Source organism: Xenopus tropicalis, chromosome 8 (assembly GCF_000004195.4).
Source record: "Xenopus tropicalis strain Nigerian chromosome 8, UCB_Xtro_10.0, whole genome shotgun sequence".
Lineage (NCBI taxonomy): Eukaryota > Metazoa > Chordata > Amphibia > Anura > Pipidae > Xenopus > Xenopus tropicalis.
This window is the reverse complement of record NC_030684.2, coordinates 18,938,059-18,964,636: the sequence shown is the minus strand read 5'-3', so window position 1 is coordinate 18,964,636 and position 26,578 is coordinate 18,938,059. Positions and strand designations below refer to the sequence as shown.

The following is a 26,578-nucleotide window of genomic DNA, read 5'->3' as shown; positions in this document are numbered from 1 at the left end:
GCCCCCACTTTCTATCCCATGTACCTGTGCCAGTATGCAGCATTAGTGTGTAGCCATATATTTATTTAGCCCCCACTTTCTGCCCCGTGTACCTGTGCCAGCATCCAGCATTAGTGTGTAGCCATATATTTATTTAGCCCCCACTTTCCATCCTGTGTACCTGTGACAGCATCAGCATTAGTGTGTAGCCATATATTTATTTAGCCCCCACTTTCTGCCCCGTGTACCTGTGCCAGCATCCAGCATTAGTGTGTAGCCATATATTTATTTAGCCCCCACTTTCTATCCCGTGTACCTGTGCAGCATCAGCATTAGTGTGTAGCCATATATTTATTTAGCCCCCACTTTCTATCCCGTGTACCTGTGCAGCATCAGCATTAGTGTGTAGCCATATATTTATTTAGCCCCCACTTTCTATCCCGTGTACCTGTGCAGCATCCAGCATTAGTGTGTAGCCATATATTTATTTAGCCCCCACTTTCTATCCCGTGTACCTGTGCCAGTATCCAGCATTAGTGTGTAGCCATATATTTATTTAGCCCCCACTTTCTATCCCGTGTACCTGTGCCAGTATGCAGCATTAGTGTGTAGCCATATATTTATTTAGCCCCCACTTTCTATCCCGTGTACCTGTGCCAGCATCCAGCATTAGTGTGTAGCCATATATTTATTTAGCCCCCACTTTCCATCCTGTGTACCTGTGCCAGCATCCAGCATTAGTGTGTAGCCATATATTTATTTAGCCCCCACTTTCTGCCCCGTGTACCTGTGCCAGCATCCAGCATTAGTGTGTAGCCATATATTTATTTACCCCACTTTCTGCCCCGTGTACCTGTGCCAGCATCCAGCATTAGTGTGTAGCCGTATATTTATTTAGCCCCCACTTTCTGCCCCGTGTACCTGTGCCAGAATCCAGCATTAGTGTGTAGCCATATATTTATTTAGCCCCCACTTTCTGCCCCGTGTACCTGTGCCAGCATCAGCATTAGTGTGTAGCCATATATTTATTTAGCCCCCACTTTCTATCCCGTGTACCTGTGCCAGCATCCAGCATTAGTGTGTAGCCATATATTTATTTAGCCCCCACTTTCTATCCCGTGTACCTGTGCAGCATCCAGCATTAGTGTGTAGCCATATATTTATTTAGCCCCCACTTTCTATCCCGTGTACCTGTGCAAGCATCAGCATTAGTGTGTAGCCATATATTTATTTAGCCCCCACTTTCCATCCCGTGTACCTGTGCCAGCATCCAGCATTGTGTGTAGCCATATATTTATTTAACCCCCACTTTCTGCCCCGTGTACCTGTGCCAGCATCCAGCATTAGTGTGTAGCCATATATTTATTTAGCCCCACTTTCTGCCCCATGTACCTGTGCCAGCATCAGCATTAGTGTGTAGCCTTATATTTATTTAGCCCCCACTTTCTGCCCCGTGTACCTGTGTTAGCATCAGCATTAGTGTGTAGCCATATATTTATTTAGCCCCCACTTTCTGCCCCGTGTACCTGTGTTAGCATCAGCATTAGTGTGTAGCCATATATTTATTTAGCCCCCACTTTCCATCCAGTGTACCTGTGCCAGCATCCAGCATTAGTGTGTAGCCATATATTTATTTAGCCCCCACTTTCTGCCCCGTGTACCTGTTTAGCATCAGCATTAGTGTGTAGCCATATATTTATTTAGCCCCCACTTTCTGCCCCGTGTACCTGTGTTAGCATCAGCATTAGTGTGTAGCCATATATTTATTTAGCCCCCACTTTCCATCCGTGTACCTGTGCCAGCATCCAGCATTAGTGTGTAGCCATATATTTATTTAGCCCCCACATTATGCCCCGTGTACCTGTGAGCATCCAGTGTAGCCATATATTTATTTAGCCCCCACTTCTGCCCCGTGTACCTGTGCCAGCATCCAGCATTAGTGTGTAGCCATATATTTATTTAGCCCCCACTTTCTGCCCCGTGCTGTGCCAGCATCCAGCATAGTGTGTAGCCATATATTTATTTAGCCCCCACTTTCTTTCTGTGTACCTGCGCCAGCATTACTGTGTAGCCATATAATTATTTAGCCCCCACTTTCTGCCCCGTGTACCTGTGCCAGCATCCAGCATTAGTGTTGCCATATATTTATTTAGCCCCCCACTTTCTGCCCGTGTACCTGTGCCAGCATCCAGCATTAGTGTGTAGCCATATATTTATTTAGCCCCCATCCCGTGTACCTGTGCCAGCATCCAGCATTAGTGTGTAGCCATATATTTATTTAGCCCCCACTTTCTCCCGTGTACCTGTGCCAGCATCCAGCATTAGTGTGTAGCCATATATTTATTTAGCCCCCACTTCTGCCCCGTGTACCTGTGCCAGCATTCAGCATTAGTGTGTAGCCATATATTTATTTAGCCCCCACTTCTGCCCCGTGTACCTGTGCCAGCATTCAGCATTAGTGTGTAGCCATATATTTATTTAGCCCCCACTTTCTGCCCCATGTACCTGTGCCAGCATCAAGCATTAGTGTGTAGCCTTATATTTATTTAGCCCCCACTTTCTGCCCCGTGTACCTGTGCCTGCATTCAGCATTAGTGTGTAGCCATATATTTATTTAGCCCCCACTTTCTGCCCCGTGTACCTGTGCCAGCATCCAGCATTAGTGTGTAGCCATATATTTATTTAGCCCCACTTTCTGCCCCGTGTACCTGTGCCAGCATCCAGCATTAGTGTGTAGCCATATATTATTTAGCCCCCACTTTCTGCCCCGTGTACCTGTGCCAGCATTCAGCATTAGTGTGTAGCCATATATTTATTTAGCCCCCACTTTCTGTCCCGTGTACCTGTGCCAGCATCCAGCATTAGTGTGTAGCCATATATTTATTTAGCCCCCACTTTCTGCCCCGTGTACCTGTGCCAGCATCAAGCATTAGTGTGTAGCCATATATTTATTTAGCCCCCACTTTCTGCCCCGTGTGCCTGTGCCAGCATCCAGCATGGGAAGACAATAAGAAAGTCTATGTAGAACTATGTTCTTTAGATAATGAGTGAGGATTGGAGTTCAGTCCTGGGAAAGACATGGAGAAAATGGGAGAAAAGTAAAAAGCTACTGAACTATGACAACAGGTAGGAGTGCAGGTATGGGATCTGTTATCTAGAATGATCAGGACCTGGGGTGTTCTGGATTAGGGATCTTTTTGTAGTTTGGATCTCCATGCTTCAAGTCTACTATAAAATCCTTATCACAGTGGTAATATAAATGAGAAATTAGTAACTCTTTCCTATTTTGGCAGTTTTTATGTGGTTGACCTATGGCACACTAGAGATGTTCGGGTCAGGACCCTAACCCACAAAATGTTGCCATTGTAGGACTCACACCCAACCCGTACCTGCTTCTTTCTGCTCTGTATGTGATTAAGATTGTACTTCCCCGTCTGAACCCCCAATGGTTGCCCAAATTTCAACCCAACCCCGCCTGATCTAAAGGTAAACCCAAACATGGCGGGTCAATGTGAACATCCTTATGGCACACATCATTTCCATTGATGAGTATTACTGATTTTATCAAGAATTGCTCAATAGAAATGGAGTGTGCCATCAGGCATCTGTGTCCAGTTGACCTTAATAGAAAGCATATGCTGGCAGGACCGGACATTTATATCACCTTGGTTCTCCCCAGCAAAACCCTTGTACTCCTTCAGTGTAGTCCTCATTAAGGTCCCTCTGGGAAGCCTCTTTTGCTTGGACCATGGCTGAATCCTAATTGTGCATAAGCGTAATCAGACTTATTTGTTAAGGGGTTATCACTCACACCAATAGTGACAAAATTGAATAATATAAGGAGGAAAAATAAATGGCACCGTGGATAAAAGAACTGAAAAACCTTTGAAGAGACAAGGTTGTTTTGTGCCTAGCATATTATTTTGATGCCCTTGAATGTTGATATGCCATCAAGCATGGCATTTTTGGATCAAATTCTTGCTTTATTCATGCTATATCACAGTCGTACAGTGTTAGCACCAAGGATTTGAGAATTCTTTGAATAAAGGTCCTATACAAGCATGGCTTGGACTGGGTTTATATTGCATTACGTGCCTAATATATATAATTTGTTCCTGGTTATTCCCACTTCAATACCTTTTGTATGTGCTCTTGACTAGGCACTTTCCATAATTCCCTCTCCCAGTTTATGCTGAATCCTGGCCATGTGTCTATTTTGTCCTTGGGCATTTTATAATAGATTACTGGTATTTGACCCTTGGCTGGTACTTTGTAGTCCTTTTTTAGCTTCCTGCACTTTCTGATGTTTAACATGGCCTTGAATGTTCTTAAATCTTTACTCCTTCTGCTTTCATCTTTGTTTGACAGGCTTTTTAGTCCTTGCAGTACTGTTCTGTCTATTCTAGTTCTGTTTGTTCCATCAATGCCCATCTCCAAGCATTTATGCTTGGGACAATTGTTTGCCTTTGTAGGTGCCACTGATGTCACTGCCATACGAGTGACAATAGGTTGTCATTTTTGCTATCACCTGGTTTTTGGCAGGTTTAGAATACACAAAAAGGGGGGGGTTGTGGTTGCACCCCCAAGGCTAAGTCAAATATACCAGTACAATGAAAGTGCAACTGATCTTGCCAAGTTACTACAAACATAGAAAAGGAGGGGATATTGGTCAATGCACATTCCCTGGCCCCTTGCTTCACAAGCCTTTTTAGCATTTATACAAGTGTGTGTATTTTTTTTTTTTTTTAAAGGGGGGGGGGTTCTATTTACAAAGTTACACCCTCACACCTGTCCATTTTAATTTTTGTCCTATGACTTTTAAAAATGGGTGTTGGTCTTGGTAATCTCTCTTCTATAAATGCTGAGACCAATGCCCTGGCCTGGAGACACTTTTCCAAGAAATGCTACTATGTAGGGAGGTCCAACCTATAAAAATATAACTGGAAGTAAATATTTATGATATGTGGCTTACTGAACATCCTGTCTAGATTTGAACTAGGAACCCACTACTTGCTGTGCAGTTTAATTGCCTCTAGCCTATTTGAGTGGACTGCTGGGTTCTTGGTTCACTTCAATAATAGCCCTAGTTTTCCAGGCAGGAATAATGGCTATAGGTGCTCTCTATTTTCCCACACCTGTTGTAAATCTCCAATTATCATGTCTGTAGATCCCTAGTCTCAGTTCCTTCCACACCCATTATAGGTCTATCTACGCATAATTCCTGGGTGCGCATTCAGTTCTGGTCCCTTGCCTGTATCTTGACTTCGACTGAACTCTGCCTGGACTGACCCCCTTTGCTTTACATCTCATCTGGATACTGATTTTGTTGTGCACTACGGTTCTGGTTTTGATCTGGCCTGCTGACTCTGATTCTAGTAAGCTGCCTCAGGCTTCCTCCTACAATCTGGTTCATTTTGCTCGCTCAGAACCTTGGCAAATGTTCTAGGTTTGGGTACCGATCATGACACTTACCAATTTTATGATTATAAACTTTGTAACTAAAACCCCCTGGTGCTTGGAATACATGCCCTGGCATAGATACTAAATTACTTGTGAAACAGGGGACTGGGCAATTGTACATGGATTCAATCCTCTGCCTTTTCTATGCTTGTAGCTAATTTGACCAGCATCACTTGCACCTCCATTGCACTGGTACACTTATACTAAGCCTTGGAGTGCTCCCACAACCCCCCTTTTTGTGAATTATTTTGAGTTATTCTGTTGGAGTATGGCCAAACGTCCATACAGTTGTAAGCACCTCCAGTCCCCTCCCTTTTGGTAGCCTCACTCAGGCCTTACACAGTAGAATTTTTACAAGATGGAAAAAAAAGCAGACAAATGCTATATGGTATATAAACCCCCCAGAGTTACAAAACATGTTAGCCTGAAAGAAGGTTAATACATTAACAAAAAGAAAAAAAAAACCAGAAATAGCCAAAGAAATGCCCTAGGGGTTTCGAAATGTAACCAGCTGCCCAGGAATATTTTCTTCATCTTTGGGGGTCATTTATCCGCATTCGGATTTTTTTGTTTTGAGTTTTTTGAAACCACAATGAAAACTCATTTTCATTATTGTCAGTCATTTATTAGAAAATCCAAATTTAAAAAGCACAAACGGAAAGACCACAATATTTCCCATTTTAATTAAATTAAAAAATGTTGCAATTTGTCTAGGGAAACTCCTCATTAACTTCTACAGAAAATCCACAGCTTTTAGATGTACAGGTATGGGACCCGTTATCCATAATGCTCGGGACCTGGGGTTTTCCAGATAAGGGGTCTTTCCGTATTTCAGATCTCCTACCTTTAGTCTGCTAAAAAAATTGTAAAAAGTAATTAAACCCAATAGGATTGCTCCAATAAGGTTAATTATATCTTAGTTGGGATCAAGTACAGGTACTGTTTTATTATTACAGAGAAAAGGGAATCATTTAACCATTAAATAAACCCAATAGGGCTGTTCTGCCCCAATAAGGGGTAATTATATCTTAGTTGGGATCAAGTACAGGTACTGTTTTATTATTACAGAGAAAAGGGAATCATTTAACCATTAAATAAACCCAATAGGGCTGTTCTGCCCCAATAAGGGGTAATTATATCTTAGTTGGGATCAAGTACAGGTACTGTTTTATTATTACAGAGAAAAGGGAATCATTTAACCATTAAATAAACCCAATAGGGCTGTTCTGCCCCAATAAGGGGTAATTATATCTAAGTTGGGATAAGGTACAGGTACTGTTTTATTATTACAGAGAAAAAGGGAATACTTTTTAAAAATGTGAATTATTTGATTAAAATGGAGTCTATGGGAGATGTAATTTCTGTAATTTGGAACTTTCTGGATAATAGGTTTCCGTATAAGGTGTCCCATACCTGTATTAGTGGTTTTTGTGCAAAAATGCATGCTTTTTTCCCATGAAAAATTTGAGTTTTAGCTAAAAAAAAAAAAAACAATAAATCATGGAAAAAATATGAAAGCTAATAAATTCCCCTCTTAATACAATTTGATATTTCTGTTATGTTTTGGAAAGTAATATACATGTATTTTGCAGGTCATTTTTTACTGAGAAAAAAGTCTGGGAAGAATCTTCCACTAAATATTATAGGAAACATGGTCTGCCATCAGGCCTGGAGATGTCAAGAGCTTGATAACATTCTGATTTCTTTAACTTTTCATTGGAATAATGTACCTTATGGATGGGCCTTTTTGGTGGTGTCCCATGTTGGGGGGGGGGGGTTGTAAGGGACTACTTATTTGTTTTCAGGGCCAGAACTAGGGGGAGGCAGAAGAGGCAGCTGCCTAGGGTGCAAACAATGGGGGACGCCAGGCATGTACCTCTCCTGCCTACCCCTAGTCCGTGCTTCCTTGTAATGGCTTCCCCACTTGTCATTGCAGAGTAATGACCCCCCCCCCATGGCACACACACGGCGGTGAGGTTGCTGGGGCAAGGTGGCTGACTGGGTTGCCAAAGGTGCCCAGTCGGCTTGGCCCTTCCCTGACAGGTAGAATCCATTCAGGGCCCTGTGAGTTCTGATGGTGGCCCTGGTTCTAAGGATGCTTTTGTTTGTTTTTATGTGAATCAGTAAGGGCGAGCTTGATTGGTCACAAGTCTCACCATGCAGCCAAACACCATCACATATGTACCTGAGTATGTGATTGGCTGTCAGTTACTGGCATACCATGCATTATGACTGTGTGCAGCTCTGATTGGCTGAAAGCTGTTAGGGAAGGTGACTTCATGTCTCGTGACAGTGACAGTTATTTCATTTCTGGTTTCAGAGGTAAGTGCAGCAGATACCAACACTGGGGCAGGGGGGCATATTAAAAACAACAATACAAGGGGCAATTTGGGGTGGTTTGGCACCAATGATTTATAGTAGCTTGGGGAGTAGGGCAAAAATTGCCCCTTTGGCTCCAAAACTCCCCAAATTGGCCCCCCATTGCCTCCTTTTGCCTGGGCAGATGCTTGTCATGAAGCTGTCCATTGGAAATGTCAGTTTGTCTTTCCAAATTACATTTGCTTGACAAGCAGGAAAAGGGGATTCATTTTAGGCAACTTTGCATTTCCCCCAAAAAGCATCCATGGGGTACAGGGGGTAAAACTTCAGGGGGGACAAACCAATGATGGGGTCTAAAACCTGGACTACAATTCCCAGCATCCTCTGTGGTTATAGTTCTAGGGCAATGTGTGTTTGGTGTTTCTTGTTTACTTGTTGCTGCTTTTGAACTGTTAAGCCATTTACTCTGCCTCTCTTTAGCAGTTAATACCAAATGTCATTTGGTTACTAGAGTCCCAATCATCCTAGCAACAGTTATTGGTCTCAGCACTAGAGTGGATGGTGGGTAAGGGAAGCCATGAGAAGAAAGACAATAGCACAAATCAGAATTAATGCCTAAAATAAGGATCCCTTGTGTTATGGGTGAAGGGGAACTTATCAGAGCAGGGCGGGTTATGAGAAGCCCCCATTGAGCAGGAAACATATTCAGTAGCGCAGTACCACTGGGAATGATACAGAAAGGGAACCCCAGTATGTATTGCTATGAATGGCAGAGAGGGCCCGACTCACAAGAGCTTACAGTCTCTTCTCTCTATCTCTCTCCCCATAAAGTGAAATATCCGAGCGATTTAAGCGATTTGAGCGACTCGAGCGATTTTCAGTGACTCCCAGCGACAAAGAAAAAGATAAAGAAGACGACGCAGAAAAGTCTTTTTAAAGACTAAAACTTCCATCAAGAGCAGAAGAACAAGAAGAAGAAGAGGAAGAAGAAGAACCTGCCGGCCCCTTGTGGGTCATCTGGTAAGGAACCTGTATTTTCCCCTCTGTAATATGTATTATATAGTAGATGAGGTTAAAAAAAGATACACATTCATGAAGTTTAACCTTTTTGCCTAAATAAAACCTGTATAACTGTTGGCTGATCCAGAGGAGGGTGGGGGCCCTGACAGGAATAATGGTCTGATTTCTGCACCAAATCAAATGGGAAGAGATTGCTTGGAAATGGGCAGGATCTGGGGGGGGCCAAGGGCTTGTGTTAGTGTAATGGAACAGGCCTGGGTAGGGCGGGGGTACAAGCAAACTATATACATAAGCCTTTGTTTTTAATTGGAACCCCAGTTTCTGGTTGAAAAGGCTTATTATTAAAAAAGGAGTAAATGTGCTGCTGTTATTACAGTACCCCTATATCTGTTCTTTATTGTGTTTATTTGGGGTCTGTATTTTAATATTACATCTTTACATTAACTCTAACCTTCCCAAATCTCTATTTTATATTACAGGGGCAGCAGAGATGGGCATGAGTGCCAGTAGCAGGCAGTACTATGAGTACCGCTATGGAAAGGTAAGCGCCCCTAGTGGTAATAAATACACATTGCTGTGCTATTTGGGCTAATTGTCACTCTCATTATTATCACTGGGATTAAACTTAATGTCTTCTTGTTTCCTGCATTTCTCTAGATCTCATGGTGGATCCCCCCTCATCTGGATGTCTTCGAGATCAGGGATTTTGAGGATCCACGCGCAGGCCCCTATTTGGAGGGCATTAGGGGCCAGATAACGGGTGACATCAAGATGGCCCTGTACGATCTGTGGATGGCAAGGGATTGCATCAAAATAACAAAATGGTGGCGATTCCTTCTCAAGGCCGAGTTCCGAGGGGACTATAAATATATTAAAGCCCACCTAAAAGGCCTCTATAAAGAACTAGAGGCTGTCAACAAGGCCATCCTGATGCGGGACAACGAGAGATATTAAGGTGCCGTATAAAATCTATGTTTCTCTCTTCTTTCTATGGCCCTTCAAAAATATTGGAAAAGGCACCTACTGACAGCACCACTACCAATTTCCTGGGTACCAAGTACAGTTGCACCTCTGTCTAGGTACCCTCATTAGCAGTAGGTAAGAACAACCGAATTCTACCAGCTGTGCCTCCACTACTGCCCAACACATTCCACCAGTGGTGCTACCCCTTCCAGCCGCCACTATTCCACCTGCGGTGCCCCCTACTCAATCCATTATATGGTTTTATACATAACAGCACCCTTAAGCCACAAAGTAATTTGCATTCCTTTTCACTCCACCTCTCAGGCTGCAGAAGCCGGGGTCTGCAGGCTGCCTGGGGTCCAATGGAATGCTGTATTCACCTTGTGACTTATAGGTTCTCTGTGTATGCTGCCATATTGCTTCCCCCCCTTCTACCACCAGCGGTGGCCCCCTGCTTACACTGCAGTTCCAACAGCAGTGCCTCCCCCTTTATTCCTTTTCACTCCATCCCTCAGACTGCAGAAGCCGGGGTCTGCCGGCTGCCTGGGGTCCAATGGAATGGAAAGGAATGCACTATTCATCTAGCAGCTTAATGGCGGCCATGTGTATTCTGCCATATTCCCTGTTGTTTCCATCTCACCCATTTCCTTGGTTAAATATGGCGCATTGATCCTGGGAGCAAATCCGATTGCCGTTGAGGAGTCAGGAAGGAATTTTTCCCTCTAATTAAGCAGATTGGCCAAAGCTTCTCAGAGGTTTTTTTTTGCCTTCCTCAGGACCAATAAAAAAGCGCAATGTATTATGTTTATCAACAATAAAGCTGTGACTTACACAGATTTACCACCAAGTGGCTCTGTGTGTATTTATTTTGGTAACTGGGCTCATTTGACAGGGGTAACACATTGTAGGGGAGGGAGTGGGAGAAGTCCTTGTGTGGGTATGGCTGCTCCCCAGAGCATTCTCATACTGGGCTCACAGACTGAGGTTCTAATGGGCATTCTTGGGATCCTCCCACCATTCCCCATCATGGCATGAAGGCTGTACGCTCAGTGCCCCCCACTGGCACATACAGGCATGGAAAAGCTGAGGGTAAAGATAAGATCATTTATAAAAGAAACCAGAATTGAATGTGATACTGACATGTGAATGTATTACAGAGCAAATCCTTATAAAAGGATTGCCTAGAGATATTGCCCATATTGTAATATACTTAGTATGAGGAATGGATCCCATTCACCCACAGTCTGGCTCATCCGGTGCCCCCCCATAGGGAATGTAATGCACATGAGCAAACTGGCTCTGCCCTTCCCTCACTCTCCAGCCCTGAGCCCCAATCACTGAAGGGTAAAATGCATTATACAATATTCATTGGGCAGATGAGAAGGTACCTGTGGGTACAAAGCCTAAACCAGTCCCTGTAGGGTTACTATGGAACCATTTCTCCTGGGTACACAGAATATTAGCAGGTGAGCAATAATGACATAATGGAACCCCCATACTGAGGGGAAGGGAAATCCTTCTGATTTCTGACACACAGGTAACTCTTTTATATGTGTCAAATCCATTCGCATTTCATAATATATGGATCCCTAGTCCTGCCGGTGCCATCTGAACCAGGTGCGTGTGAATGAGTATAAAGGTACCAGGAAGCAGCAGCGGGCAGAACCCCTGTGGCACCGTGCCTTATACAAGAGCAGAATAAAGAGCTTCCAAGCTTTGCTGGATACAAACACCAGCATGGGGAGACATTACAACGGTTCTGGGGCCTCAGGGAAGTTACATATAGAACTTGCCCCTGAGCGTCTACTAAATCTGGGTGCCCAGCCTAGTCTCCTAGTAGCACCCACACAATAATCTGATACATTGCTGCACTGTAGGAACATTCAGCATCCAATCATGTTTATCTTCTGCTGTATAATATTAAAGGGGTTGCTCATCTTTGAGTTAATAGCTAGTATAATGTAGAGAGAAATATTCTCAAATAATTTGCAATTGGTCTTTATTTTTATTATTTGTATTTTTTAAATTATTTCAATTTTTGTTCAACAACTCTGCAGTTTGCAGTTACAACAGCTATCTGGTTGCTAGGATCCAAATTACCTTAGCAACCAGGAAGTTTTTGAATTTTTGTAGCAGCAGACAGGAGGTAGGTACAGACTGCACCATAGGTCGGATATAGAATCACTGACGAGTTCCCAGTAACATGAAATAAAGTCCACAGCCTCTTATTGGCACCTAAAGAACCCATCTACAAACCTGCAGTCTGGGCTCACAGGGAGCAAGCAGCGGGGAAAGCAGCAATGAATACACATGCACCCACTCTCATGAAACCACTCAAAATACAGATGTGTGTGTGGCTCTTTATTGGATGAGACTGTCATTTCTCACAACCTCTATTGTTTTAGCTTAAAGGCCACCTATCATAGCAACATCGATCCCTTACCGGAGGAGTGGGTTATAAGAGCCCACACAAAGGTTGGAGCCAAATAATATTTTAGCCAGAAAACACTTGTGACATAAGAACAGGCAAGTAATTGGCTGATCCTGTGTCACATGTACAAGTGCATAATGTGCTGACTGGGACTCTCCCCATTATGCACATGAGTAATTCTCAACATGGCGGCAGGACGCTTCCTAGGGGCAATATCTGCCCAAAATAGTATTGTCCCCAAACTGGAATGCAGGCTCTAATAGGCCACATGTTGGGCGGGGTAATATATATTTCAACGATAGGTGCCCTATAAGTGAGCTGCCTATAGCAGAGGGTAGGGATACATGTGTAGAACTATACAAATACCAGCCGGGGATAACTACTTACCAGCACGGCCTGTCTCCCCTTGGATGCACTTGTGCTCAAGCTCTTCTACTCACTCCTTCAGCTCCACTCTCCCCTCCATCAGGGCAGCAGACTGGAGATAAAATCAGATGAAAGCTCCATGTTACAACATCATATCTCCCACACACCCTCCTGTACAAGATCAAACAACCAAAAATGAATTCCAGGGTTTACTGAGCTGTTTAATGCCCAATATACATGGATCAATAGCATATAAAGGCCCCACAATGAAAAGAAAACTTATGTACAAATAAGCACCTTCAACACATTGTGTCATAAGAGCCTGCAAAAGTATGATATATATTCACAAAGGACACATTTTCCAAAGGTAAAAATGGGTAGGTATATTGTTCTACTTTCTCGGTTGGCAATTCTGCTGAATTCTCAAATAACCAAGGCGTTGGACTGTAAAATGGACTGTGCATTAAAAATAAGGCCTCAGTTCTTAACTCAGGAGTGAAAAGGAAATACGACTGTAACTCACCCTTAAAAACAAATATTTAGTCATTTTAAGTATGGCAAAGTCCCCAAATGCTACTTCCCCAACCAAAAAAAACCCTTAAGTAAACATTGCTTGGCTAAATGTTATTTAATTAGATGCTTGTGTTTCAAATATAAATGTATTTCTACACACACTTTGCATATGATACACAATCAGAATGTTATATGTGAGTGTGTGTGAGTGTAGATGTCTTCACACAGAAGAGGAAATCGCTGGTGCTGCTACTTTCCCGTGATCCCCATTACTAACAAGGCAGGGCATTATCAGTTTTTAGCAAGGAGTCAAAATGTATTTGCCCCATGTGCTGTAGGCCTAAGGGTAGGGACCTACACAGACAATAGGGAGTTGGGGCTTTAGCAGTCAAACTGGGGGTATAGGACCTGCATTCCAGGGGATTTGTATGGCCAAAGATGGAGTTTAAGTCATCCTGTTAAGGACAAAAACTAGAATTTGTTTAATTTTTAGATAATGCTAGAATGTGACAAGGCAGGGCAGCCAATGTGTACATTCCTGCTGTAAGGATATATATATATATATATATATATACACACACACACCCTATCTGCCTTGTTGGTTATGGTTCCACTAGACAGATGCACAGCTTAACTATTACTCTGTTTAAATACTAATAACACACAGAATCTGGCCCTTTAACACATCAACCCATACCAACCACTACAAGATTTGCAATATTTGGACTTTACTAGACAGTCTCATAATAACCTATAAGCAGAATAGTCACTGTAACTCCCATGATGCTACTATATAGGATAAAGATAATCACAATATCCCCCAGATACACACACATATGGCAGTACAACCAGACACACGTGAAAGTGCCCTGGGCCCAAAGCATATAAGAAGCACACACTTGTTGTAGGTTTTGGGACATGTTTTTCGGAAACCTGCAGCTTTTTTTTAAGCATCTTGGCAACGCTAAAGTATAATAAAGCAGAACGTACCTTTGCATTGCCTGCTCTTTCCCATTAATACTATGTACCATGGATATAATACATTGCCCTAAGGTGGATGCAGGGTACTGGGAGTTGTAGCACCAAAGCCAGCTGGACCTGCAGGACCATTCGTGTGTGTTCCCTCAAGCACAAAAGCTTCCTGCTCAGCAGCAGCGGGGCTGGAACTGGGGATAGGCAGAAGAGACATGTGTCTAGGGCACAAAGGTGTGGGGGTACCAGGACACCTACCTCTTCTGTCTGGCTACCCCTAGAGGCCTCACGCATCGCTCACTGGCCCCCGTGATGCTCATCCCCTCTTCCCGCTGCGTGTCACTGTGGGAGCAAACACACACAGAGACGCACACATGCCGTGGGGCAGGGAGATGAAAGAGCTTTGCCTTGGGTGCGCCTGTGACTTGGCCCGGCCATGTTTATTTTTAAGCATGAAGCGCACAATTGTAACTTTCAAATTCACCTGTTTCAGGCAGGGGCGTAACTAGGGGTAGGAAGAAGAGGCAGCTGCCTAGGGTGCAGCAATTGGGGGGTGCCAGACAGGAGCCTCTCCTGCCTACCCCTAGTCCGCTCCCTTTAGTCATTGCCCCCGCCACTTGCCATTACACGGTGGGGGTAATGATCTTGCATCGCGACCCCCCCCCCACAGGGCTCACGGGAGGGGGTTGGAAAGATTGCCTACCGGGTTGCCTAGGGTGCCGGGTCGGCTTGGCCCGCCCCTGGTTTCAGGTAGGGTTGCCACCTGTCTGGTCTTGACCAAGACAGTCCAGTTTTCAGAAGGGCTGTCTGGGTCAAAACTGCCTGCCCAATTTTCCCATTTTGGAAAACCGGGCAGGACTCACTGAGATTGAGGTTGCAACTGACCTATTCCTGATAACCATGTCATAGCCCCACCCCAGTCACCCCTTCCCCCCTGAGAAGTCACCACCCCGCCCCCGTGACATCACACCCCTCCCGGTGACATCACACCCCACCCCCTGCATGGAGATAGGAGAACGGCAGAAGGTGGCAACCCTAGTTTCAGGGTAGTACAGCCACAAATGTCTTAGGGAAGCTATGGGGGGCCCCCAATGAGATCTTTGCCCTGAGACAAATAACACCTTAAATCAGCTTTGGGGTTCTGAAAATCTTTTATGTCTGCTCTTAAATATTTTGTGCAGATTTGCCATAGCTTTTCTCCATCTGCTGAGATCACTAGTGCTGTTGCCGCTGGAGTCTAGCAGGATCCAGAGATACGTGCAATACAACCCTCTTTGGTATCTTCCTTTTAAGGTCTTAAGATATAGATGAACTTCCAGTCCAATGAGTTTTCCAAACTTGCTGGCATATCCCAAGCAACACTTTCATATCACCATCTTGCAGGACGTTAAACAGTTTAGCTGGAATTCCATCATATCCTGCAGTTTGGGTTTTAGCAATGCTTTCTATGGCTCTTTCAACTTCACTTTGCTAAACGTCAAACTCCAAATCAGTAAAACTACTGTAAACTCAACAAAGATATTGGGGTGTTTCATACACATTCGAATTCTTCTGTGTAATCCAAGTTGTAACCATACTTACTTTTTACAAGACCAAGTTTAGCCTGGAATCGTTGCGTGCAAGTATATAGGTAGATAATGCGAAGAAAGGATCCATCAAACTGTTGATGCCAAAACAAAAGGGTGCTCCTACACTGACCGGACAATACGTGTGTGGATTTGAAACTGATCACTGCTTCATATGCTTCCTGCTGGCATTCCATTTCCAAAGAGGGCATCGATAGCAATACTACCAAGTACAGGTATAGGACCCGTTATCCAGAATGCTCGGGACCAAAGGTATTCCGGATAAGGAGTCTTTCCGTAATTTGGATCTCCATACCTTAGGTCTACTATAAAATCAATAAAACATTAATCAAACCCATCAGGGTTGTTTTGTATCCAATAAAGATTATTTATATCTTAGTTGGGACCAATTACAAGATGCTGTTTTTATTACTACAGAGAAAACGGAAATCAGTTTTAAAATTCTGAATTATTTGATTAAAATGGAGTCTATGGGAGACGGGCTTTCTGTAATTCAGAGCTTTCTGGTTAATGGGTTTCTGGATTAGGGATCCCATACTGTATCAGGAATTCGAACCCCATATTTTTAATATGATGTGGAAATGTTATTTATAAAATAGTTGATTTTGTGTATTCTTACCTGAATGGAATGTATCAGGCCCGCCCTACTGAGACATATTGATGCAATTCAGCAGTTTAATTAAAATTAAGTGCCATCATTTGTCAGACATTCCCTTGGGTTATTTTTCTATAGGGAAAATATTAGTAAAAGTCTTACTGTTCAAATGGAGACAGCCATTCCCTTTCAGTCCCCTGCCGCCAATGAAAAGCAAGGAATATCCCTTTATTCATAACTCTACAGACAAAAGGAAGGTTTATTAGTAAAGTCAAATTCATTTCTCTCCTCCTCATACCCAAATATACATTCAAATGAGTGAGCTTTGGAATATTTGGGTTTAGTAACAATACATTGGGTTTAGTTTGTGAGTTTCTGCCCTACACACTACAGGCTTTTGCATGTTTGTGATACACACGTGTCGCTTTATGCTCCTCGTTGGCAGCTCATTTTGTAGCATCATTGTCTGGAAATGCATTGGATCCCAAAACAACAGAGCCATTTTCTCTGAAGGGGGCGCAATGCCAGGCACACAATCGCACACATCATGTAAAGCCCCAGTGTGCCCATTTTGTCTATTACTGTAATTAAGGTTCAAACTGAAGAATGCAGAGGAACATAGGCGCCTTGCACTCTATTCCTGGTCTATGGAAAATGGAAAGTCAGGGGCTCCTTCCTCCCTGCTGTTTATTTTCTGTATAATAGAGGGGCCTAATTATTATTATTACGATTTATATAGTGCTATTGTTCTCTGTAGCACTTTACAGAGTAAGGGGACACTAATACAAGCCCATAGGGTTTGCATATACAGAACAATGGGAAGGGAGCAAGATAGCAGCTCCCAGTAGGTATCAGAATAGCCCTCAATAGTAAGAAATCCAAGTCCGACTTGGGACTCCTCCAGTTACATGGGAGTAGGAGAAACAATAGGTTAGCTGAAAGCAGTTCTAATGTGTAGCGCTGGCTGAAAGCTCAGACTCGGGCACAATGCACTGAGATGGCGCCTACACACCAATATTACAGCTACAAATACATTTGTTGGTTCAAGAATAAAATGTTAAATGGCAGAGTGTATTTTTTCCAGAGCATTAGCCATTGTTATAACTCTGTCAAAATATTCGGGCATCATAAATAAGCCCTAATTTTTGCCTAATTTCTAGTAAAAAGATATAACAGAAGAGTTTTAGAATTCAGATGTTTACATCCCTATTATAAATAACCTGTGATTGGCTGTATTTCTCTTCAATCTGCTGACAATCGTGCCCGGTTTTCAGACGTCTAAAAACCGGGCAGCCATGTAAAAACTGCGCCGTCTGGTTCAAAACTAGACAGGTGGCAACCCTATCCCCAGATTTAAAGAGCCAGTAACATTAAAAAAGTGTTTTTTCCAATACAAGTTTTCATCCGTTAATCCAGCACCTGCAAAATAAACTTAACATAAACATCATTAAAAAACCAGACCCACTGCAGAAATACCAACTAGCACTTCATTAACCCAAGACTTGCCAGTAAAATCACTGCCGAAATAGCAAATGAGCTGTTAACCCCAGTAAGAATAATGGATTCATGAAAACAAAAAAATAAAAGATAGTTATACTGGATTTGGCCCCTATTTCAAAATCACCATGTTCACCCAAGACTCCAACAAAGAATATTATAAGGCAAGCCAAGGGCCAAGATAAAGGCATAAGGCATAAACAAGGCATCCACAATTTAATAAAATAAAAACTAATTTGCAGCACAATAAAACAGGTGGGAGGGAAGTACAAGACCAGAAATCACGATTCCCAGGCAATTACAACATCATAACAATCAATTATAAAACAACAGACCAATTACTGACTTTCTACTCAACTGTGGCTCATGATTGCACAGTAATCAGTTGGTGTATTTTACAATTCATGGATAATAAAGCAGGAGCAGGTAAGGAGTAAAACCGGGGGGTGAGGAGCCACTGACTGTGTGACCCTCTCCCTGACTTACTACTTGAAGAATCTGGAGGGAGCGGGAGGTGCCGACTAGATAGAGGAGCCGAATTTCCAAAAGCTCTGGTTGTGTTGCAGGGCAGTGAGGCAGGCAGTTCTACGGCAGCAGGTGTTTAGTTCAGTTTCTACGGCATTGGGCAAGGGCCAGTTCTACGGCATTTTCTTTTGCAGTGAGGCAGGCAGTTCTACGGCAAGGCCAGGTGGTGTTGCAGGGCAGTGAGGCAGGCAGTTCTACGGCAGCTGGTGGTGTTGCAGGGCAGTGAGAGACAGTTCTACGGCAGTTTTTCTACGGCAGCTGGTGGTGTTGCAGGGCAGTAGTTCTACGGCAGCTGGTGGTGTTGCAGTCAGTTCTACGGCAGCTGCAGTGTTGCAGGGCAGTTGCAGGGCAGTGAGAGACAGTTCTACGGCAGCTTGGTTGCAGGGCAGTCAGTTCTACGGCAGCTGGTGGTGTTGCAGGGCAGTGAGGCAGGCAGTTCTACGGCAGCTGGTGGTGTTGCAGGGCAGTGAGGCAGCAGTTCTACGGCAGCTGGTGGTGTTGCAGGGCCAGTTCTACGGCAGCTGGTGGTGTTGCAGGCAGGCAGTTGCAGGCAGGCAGTTCTACGGCAGCTGGTGGTGTTGCAGGGCAGTGAGGCAGACAGTTCTACGGCAGCTGGTGGTGTTGCAGGGCAGTGAGGCAGGCAGTTCTACGGCAGCTGGTGGTGTTCCTTCACTGCACTAATAGGGCGGTGTGTTGAGCTGTAGGAGGAATTTGTTTTTTGACAAAAAATTATAGTTGCGGTAAACAGTAAGAAATGTACTTTATTAGTAGGTGTTAATATAGGTGGGGTTAGTTCCCAGAATGTGATTTGTCGGTCAGCCTTTAAGGCTGATGCCAGACGAGGATTAGGGCGGATATTTTCGGCAAGCGAAAAAGCGATTGCTGAAAATACCGCCCTACGCCTCCTACATGTGCCTGCACCCGAATGAATGGAATACGCTCTGGTGCAGGCACATGTAGCCGAAATACGCTAACTGATGTACTGATGTAGAGAATGCTATTTTTGAGACAATTTACAACTGTCTGGCTGGTGTGCCCAGGCACGGACTCCAGTTTATACAGAGAGAAATGGTGCCCAAAAAATGCCACTGTGACATTATCACATTATCAGATACTGAAAAATAAACCAAATAAAGTGCATTAAATAACCAAGAGCAGTATTTAACCAGAACTGTAGCCATAGTATCTGAATCCTGAAACAGTGAAGCGTGTAAATAAAAAACTGATCAGCGAGCATTAAATACTGTGGGGATACTGACCCAAGGCAGAGCTTGTGCTGAGGTCCCTGTTATCGTAGCAACAAACCTCTATGTCTGTGTCATGTTAAACACATGCAGTCAGATCCAGTGAATCACATAGAAGCCACTTTACCCAGTGAGGGGCACGGACGTCACATTACATGGCATCATTTATGGCCCATTTGAGTGGCTGAGAGTCAGAGTATGGGAGGAGTTGCCCCCAGGGTTTGACTGGGGAGTGCAGGGCCCACCGGGCTTCTGCCTCGGGGGCCCCTGCACCCCCCAATGGTCCCCGCCGCCTTCACCCCCCCCCTCCCGCAGAGGCCCCCAGCACCTGTCCAACCTCCTCCTTGAGCACCCTATATCAAACTTACCTGAAGCGCGTTGGGGGAGGGAGACCAGTGGATCAGCGGAGACCTGCAGAGATTGGGTATAGGCCGACGGGGCCCCACCGGGTTTTTTCCCAGTACCCCGGTGGCCCAGTCGGACACTGGTTGCCTCTGCTGGCAAAATGTACAGCAACCAGTCTGTAAGGGCACAGCCTCCCCATTCAGCCACAAACTACAGAGTGAGCAGAACAGTGTCCCCATCAGTAACAGGGGTACTGCCCAGCCACAGGGCTCACACTCGGGGCTAAGTCCCCAACAGTGGATCTATGCTGGTTAACAGGGTCGGTCTTATCAACTGAAGGGCCCAATTGGGGAACTTTGTCACGGCCCCCCCAGATAGGGTTGCCACCTTTCTCTTTAGATAGACCCAGACAGGACTGGGGGAGTGACATCAGGGACGGGCGCTGTGACGCAAAGGGGCAGATGTGGTGAAACAGGGGGCAGGCACCGGTGATGTAAGGGGGCTGTGTCAATAACATGTAGGGGCGGGATAAGCCCTAGCGTACTGTGATTGGCTGTATTTCTTGTCAATCTGCAGGTAATCCTAATCCTGCAGGTAAAGGTTTTTAGACATCTGAAAACCAGGCAGCAATCTAAAAACCGGGTTGCCTGGGTTCAAAACTAGACAGGTGGCAACCCTATCCCCAGATTTAAAGAGCCATTAACATTTAAAAAAAAGTGTTTTTTCCCCCAAACAAAAGTTTTCATCCATTAATCCAGCATCTACAAAATAAACCTGACCATAAACATCATTAAAAAAACCCAGACCCACTGCAGAAATACCAATTATGCGCTCCATTAACCGTAATGGTAACAGTAATGGATTCATGAAACAAAAAAACAAAAAAGATAGTTATACTGGATTTGGCCCCAGTTCCAAATCACAATGTTCACCCAAGACTCCAACAAAGAATATTATAAGGCAAGCCAAGGGCCAAGATAAAGGCATAAGGCATAAAACAAGGCACACAATTTAATGAAATAAAAACTGACTAATTTGCAGCACAATAAAACAGGTGGGAGGGAAGTAAAAGACCAGAAATAATGATTCCCAGGCAATTACGATATCAAATCAATTAAAAAAACATAAACATAGACCAATTACTGACTCACTACTCAACTGTGGCTCATGATTGCACAGTAATCAGTCAGTGTATTTTTACAATTCTGTGCTTGCAACAAATGTCCCCTTGTATCTCTTTAGCTCAGCATATAAATTCATTTAGATTCCCATGGCAACACTTTAAAACAAATTCAAACTGTAAAATACATTGCGGCATAGATAGATAGATGATCCAAAGATAGATAGATAAATAGATAGAGATAAAAGACGATAGATAGAGATAGATAATATATAGATGATAGAAAGAGATAGATGTATGGATAGATAGATATGACACAGACTGTTCTATAACTAGATACATATTACATTATACATAATATTTGGAGCTTCCAGTTTACTTGTCTTTGCCGATACATTTTCTATGAGCAACAAGAGCAGCAACATCTCAAGATCTCTAGGGTTCAGTTTGCACCCTTTGTAACTGTTTCATTAGATGATTGGATCTCAATATATTTATCAATCTGGTACATTATAATTAAATACAGTACGTCACAAGTTCACAACACATAATGGGTCTAATGTTTTCGAGCAAACAAATCTCAATGCTGACATTTTGCGACCATTCTTAACCCAAATGTTCTATATGTGATTAACATCTGGCATCTTGCCTGTCTGTGGTGCAGACACAGATGAATATATTGAGATCCAATCATCTAATGAAATATTTAAAATCTAGTACATTATAATTAAATACAGCAGGAGCAGGTAAGGAGTATAACCGGGGGGTGAGGAGCCACTGACTGTGTGACCCTCTCCCTGACTTACTACTTGAAGAATCTGGAGGGAGCGGGAGGTGCCGACTAGATAGAGGAGCCGATGCCGAATCTCCAAAAGTGCTGGTGGTGTTGCAGGGCAGTGAGGCAGGCAGTTCTACGGCAGCTGGTGGTGTTGCAGGGCAGTGAGAGGCAGTTCTACGGCAGCTGGTGGTGTTGCAGGGCAGTGAGAGACAGTTCTACGGCAGCTGGTGGTGTTGCAGGGCAGTGAGAGACAGTTCTACGGCAGCTGGTGGTGTTGCAGGGCAGTGAGAGACAGTTCTACGGCAGCTGGTGGTGCGGTGCTGACTGAGCCCAACGGGGCGGCTGGTACTGATGCTGCTGGTAATGTGTCCAATAACGATGCCTAACCCTATAGTAGGGAGGAAATGAAAGAAAACAACTTAGAAGTGTTTAGTTTAGTCCCCTCAGAGCCACAGTCTGTAAATGATTAATCCACTGATTCACATTGTAGCAGCATCTTATGTCTGTCGCCCCCCCTCCTGGGAGGTAGAGTATGGTCTGTGCCCAGTCAGATTCCCAAATTGTGCAAAGTGTTGTGCCACCAGTTATCCCAAGCTTTACTTATGTTTTTGTTATCCTAAGGGACATTAACCTTAGTCACAGTCTTTATAAGCAACAGCCTTTTAATGGCCGCCCTATGCCCATTCATTCATATAGTGCGGTAATAGCCTTTCCTACATACATCAAAGCTTGAAGATTAAGTTGATCTTGATCCTCTTGCCCAAATGGGGGAAGTCAAAACTGTCAAGTAATAAGCTTGGCATTTATAGCAGCCCTTCAACCCATGTGCACCAACCATGTGTGCGCAGTGGGCACCAGCACAAACTAGTAAATCCCACAAACTGAGACCTCCAGAATAGGTATTTTATATTCACCAAAGGGCAGTTTCATCCAAGGAAAATGATTGGCCAATATTTGTTCACAAACTGCCTTAGGGAACTGCTAGAAAATGTTACAATGGGAGATAAAATGAAGGTCCTAATCCTGTGAACTAACTACCATAGGAGGATGTTAGCGGCAGCCTGACCCAACCCGCCGGAACCCCAACCCGACACCCCCCCCCACTCCCCACGACAACCCAACCCGAACCCCCCACGGCAGCCCGACCCGACCCACTGCAGCCTGCCCGAGCCCCCTCCGGCGGCAGCCAGGCCCAACCAGACAAAACCCCCCCACAGCGGCAGGCCGACTTCCCACAGCCCGACCAGACTCCCACCTCCCACGGCAGCCCCACACACCCGACCCCCCCGTGGCAGCCCAACTTCCCACAGCAGCCCGGGCAGCCCGGCCCAACCAGATCCCCGGGCCGGGCTGCCGTGGGAAGGGTCTGGTTGGGCCGGGCAGCCCGGGACCCCCCCCCCCCGGCAGCCCAGCCGACCCCCCCCCACGGCAAGACCCCCCACGGCAGCCCAGCCGGCCCGACCAGACCCCCCCACGGCAGCCTGACCCCCATCACCAGGACCTGACCAGACCCCCCGACGGCATCCCGACCCGACTCCCCCCGCCACCATGGCAGCCTAACCCCCCCACAGAAGACCAAACAGACCCCCCTGGCAGCCCGGCCCGACCCCCCCCCCATGGCAGCACGGCCCGACCAGACCCTTTCCACGGCAGCCTGACCCAATTCCCCACAACCTGACCCCCCCCCCCCCGACTCCCCTGCCCCCATGGCAGCCCAACCCTACCCCCCCACAGAAGACCCACCCGACCAGACCCGACTCCCCACGACCTGACCAGCCCCCCCCCCACGGCAACACAGCCTGCCCAGCCCGACTCCCCAAGGCAGCCTGGCCCCACAAGAAACCCCCCACAGCCCCACCCGATCCCCCCATGGCAGCCTGGCCCGACTCTCCACGACCTCACCAGACCCCTCCACGGCACCTCCACCCGACTCCCCCCCACCATGGCAGCACATCCCGACCTCCCCCACGCACCCCAGCCCAACCAGAACCCACCCCAGGCAGCCCAGCCCACCCCCCCACAGCAGCCTGACTCGACTCCCCATGACCTGACCAGCTCCCCCCCATGGCAGCACAGCCAGACCCTACCACTGCCCAGCCCGACTCCCCATGGCAGCCTGGCCCCACAAGAACCCACCCAATGCCCCCCATGGCAGCCTGGCCCGACTAGACTCTCCACAATAGCCCGACCCCCCACAGCAGTGCCAACGGACCCCACCCAACCTGACCCAATCCCTGCCAGGCAGCCCAACCAGACCTTCTCTTAAATTGCGATCTGGCAGCGCGACGCGACACCACCCCGCCCCAGCCACACCCAACGCGACATATCTCACACAAAGCCAACAACTATTTTTAGCAAATACCCACATCGATAACTCACCTACATCCCTCTGGCCGGACAACACACTCGCACTTCTGAACTTAACACTGCGTCAAAAGCTAGCAAACGCGTCATGACTATAGAGTGGATTTAGTAACAAGTTGTTACAGTTGAGGAGACTGTCTCTTCCTTGTATGCAAATAGCAAAGTGTATTCTGGGATCTCATTAAAATTAATACCCAGAATTCCACTTTGCTTACGTGCTTACATATTTGCCAGTCTCCTCAATTGTAATGATATGATAGCCAATCTACTCTCCTGGGTAGGAGTCATTTATAGTTATTATTGGGCTGTGTAATGACTGGGCCTTTTGGCTAAGAATTACACTATAGCTCCTACCTAGCCTTGCCTTCTGCTGGCCTTTTGGCTCTGGAGCTAAAGGATGAGAGGGTTCCAGGAGCAATTCTTGGAACATTGTTGGCTAAGTGGTCCTGAGGTCTTCATGGCCTAAGTGTTAGCTAAGACAAAGTGTTAGACTATGTATGGTTTATGTAAGTGAATGCTGTTTGTCCTCTAGGTGATTAATTAAGGTAGACTTCAACAAATAATATAAATAGAATAAAAATAATTAATATATCCGGATCCCATACAAGGGTGAATTGGGTATAAAGCTCACCAGGCTGAACCATCCCAGTGCCCATATCTAACCCCATCCCAGAGGGGCCCCTAACCATATAATCTCCTGAAACTTACAGATATTGGTTTAGGGCAAAACCAGTCAGCTCTAGCCCCCGGCACCACTATAGCCAGGCCCAGTCTAACCCTGGGATTTTGGTTATACCACATTTTATATTATTATTACTATTTTAACCCATTCTCTGCTTTGGTCGGTAGGGGGAAGGATATAGGGATCTCTTATATCAAAACACCAGTTCAAATCCCGAATGGGAAAAATTGGAAACGAAAATTTCGGAAGATCGCAAATATCACGAAAATGCTTACGAAAAAATCGTATTAGTCACGATAATATCGTATTGACGATCCGAAAGTCACAAAATTTTCGTACCGAACTATCGTAAACAGCGGCAAAACCAATCCGATTTTTCGCGCATTCGTGGATAAGTAAATGTGCCCCTTAGCCTTACGGCACAGGGGATTCTACTTCCTGCAGGCATTTTGCTCGGGGATAAAGGGCTTTTCTGGGCCAGGAGGCTTCAGGACATTTGGCCAGCTAGTCCTGCATATATTGGCTTTTCAATTTTTCAGGCCGAGTCATTGCCCCCTTATACACTGTGTGGCACTTAGTAGGGAGCACATTGTATTTTCTTGCACTTGGTTGATTGAAGCACACAGGCTTCTAGAAATACAAGGAAAAAAACAAAAAAAAATTTGGAGAAAAGATCCGATCGTATGGTTTGAACCAGAGTCAGACTGGGAAAAATCCCGGTGGGCCCCAGCTCTAGTGGGCCCAGGTGGCCCAGACCCGACCCTTGCCGGTGCTCCCTCTGCCCGACCGCTGCTCCCCTGACGCGTAAAATTTACGCGCTCGGGGAAGATGTCGGGTGGGGGGCCTGTGAGGGGGGTTAGGGGGCCCTGCGGGGGGGGGGGGTTGGGGCGGGGCACCTGCAAGCCCTGGGGCGGGAGGCCCGGTGGGCCTTTCACCCCCAGTCCGACCCTGGTTTGAACAACTGTTGAAGGGTTGGGAACGTTGTTGGAACTGTATGACTGTACATATTAATGTATGGGATATTTAATATGGAGCAAACGATCGATTAGTTCATTAATCAGCTTAATAGAGTGATTAGATTTGAAATTACGACTTTACCGCGTAGAATACAATCACTTACACGGGATAATTTCATATCGCTCAGAGGTTGGTTCCCACAATCCGTTTGGCCATTTGCTAAGCGTGAGAGTCCAACCTGATTGGTTGGTAGCCTCGCACTCCCGGCTCTGAATAAATTCATGTGAGAATGGGCTTTGGGTTTGTGTTGTTCATGAAGCCCAATAAACACTTATAATAGTGAATTGTGTAGATGAGGGGATTGGGCTGAAAGCCAATAACATGTAATGGGGCTGCTGGAGCCGGTTCTGTACAGTGATGCTCAGAGGGTACAGTTCCGGCTAGAGAATCCGTGCGGATATTGCTGGGGCTCAGGGGTAATTGTGTTGGGCTGAACCCCCCGACTGTTCCTCCCCTTCAGCTTCTTATTCTTAGCGCCCCCCATTTTCTAAACGCTACTCCTCCTACAGGTTTAGGGGTACAACACCCGAACTCCCCACACTTCTTCGCCCTATAGCGAGCTGGCTGCTTGTGCTTTTCTAAGGGATCCCACCCCCCGTGCCGCTCCGAACCCCCCAATATTTCCATTGACTTTGACAAGGAAGATATTTGAACTGCTGCCAATCTTACAGCTTTGAGGCGACACTCCCCAAACTTGAATCACACAGTCATGGGCTCAGCCTGAATGAAAATATGATGATTGTTGGATGCCCAAAAGTGGGCGGAGCTGTGCACAGCCAATCAGATTTTACCTATTGGCTCG

General features: G+C 45.4%; 1 protein-coding gene across 14 annotated transcripts in view; it reads right to left on the bottom strand.

Annotated features, from left to right (window-relative positions):
• Positions 1–21,886, bottom strand: part of LOC108644519 (mitoguardin 2-like) — a 65,594-nt gene extending 43,708 nt beyond the window's left edge. For 4 of the 14 annotated variants that reach the window (XR_004219607.1, XR_004219609.1, XR_004219610.1 and 1 more), the window contains exons 1-3: positions 18,188–18,281; positions 16,367–16,444; positions 12,560–12,650 (exon numbers count right to left, since the gene is read on the bottom strand). The gene's annotated coding sequence lies outside the window, so the exon portion shown is untranslated. Of the gene's footprint in view, positions 1–6,162; positions 6,294–9,475; positions 9,565–10,670; positions 10,825–12,559; positions 12,651–16,366; positions 16,445–18,187; positions 18,282–18,813; positions 18,925–21,741 lie in introns of those variants that run through there. The other 10 variants (XR_004219611.1, XR_004219615.1, XR_004219623.1 and 7 more) reach the window with 8 other exon arrangements.
• Between the last annotated feature and the right edge of the window lie 4,692 nt (positions 21,887–26,578).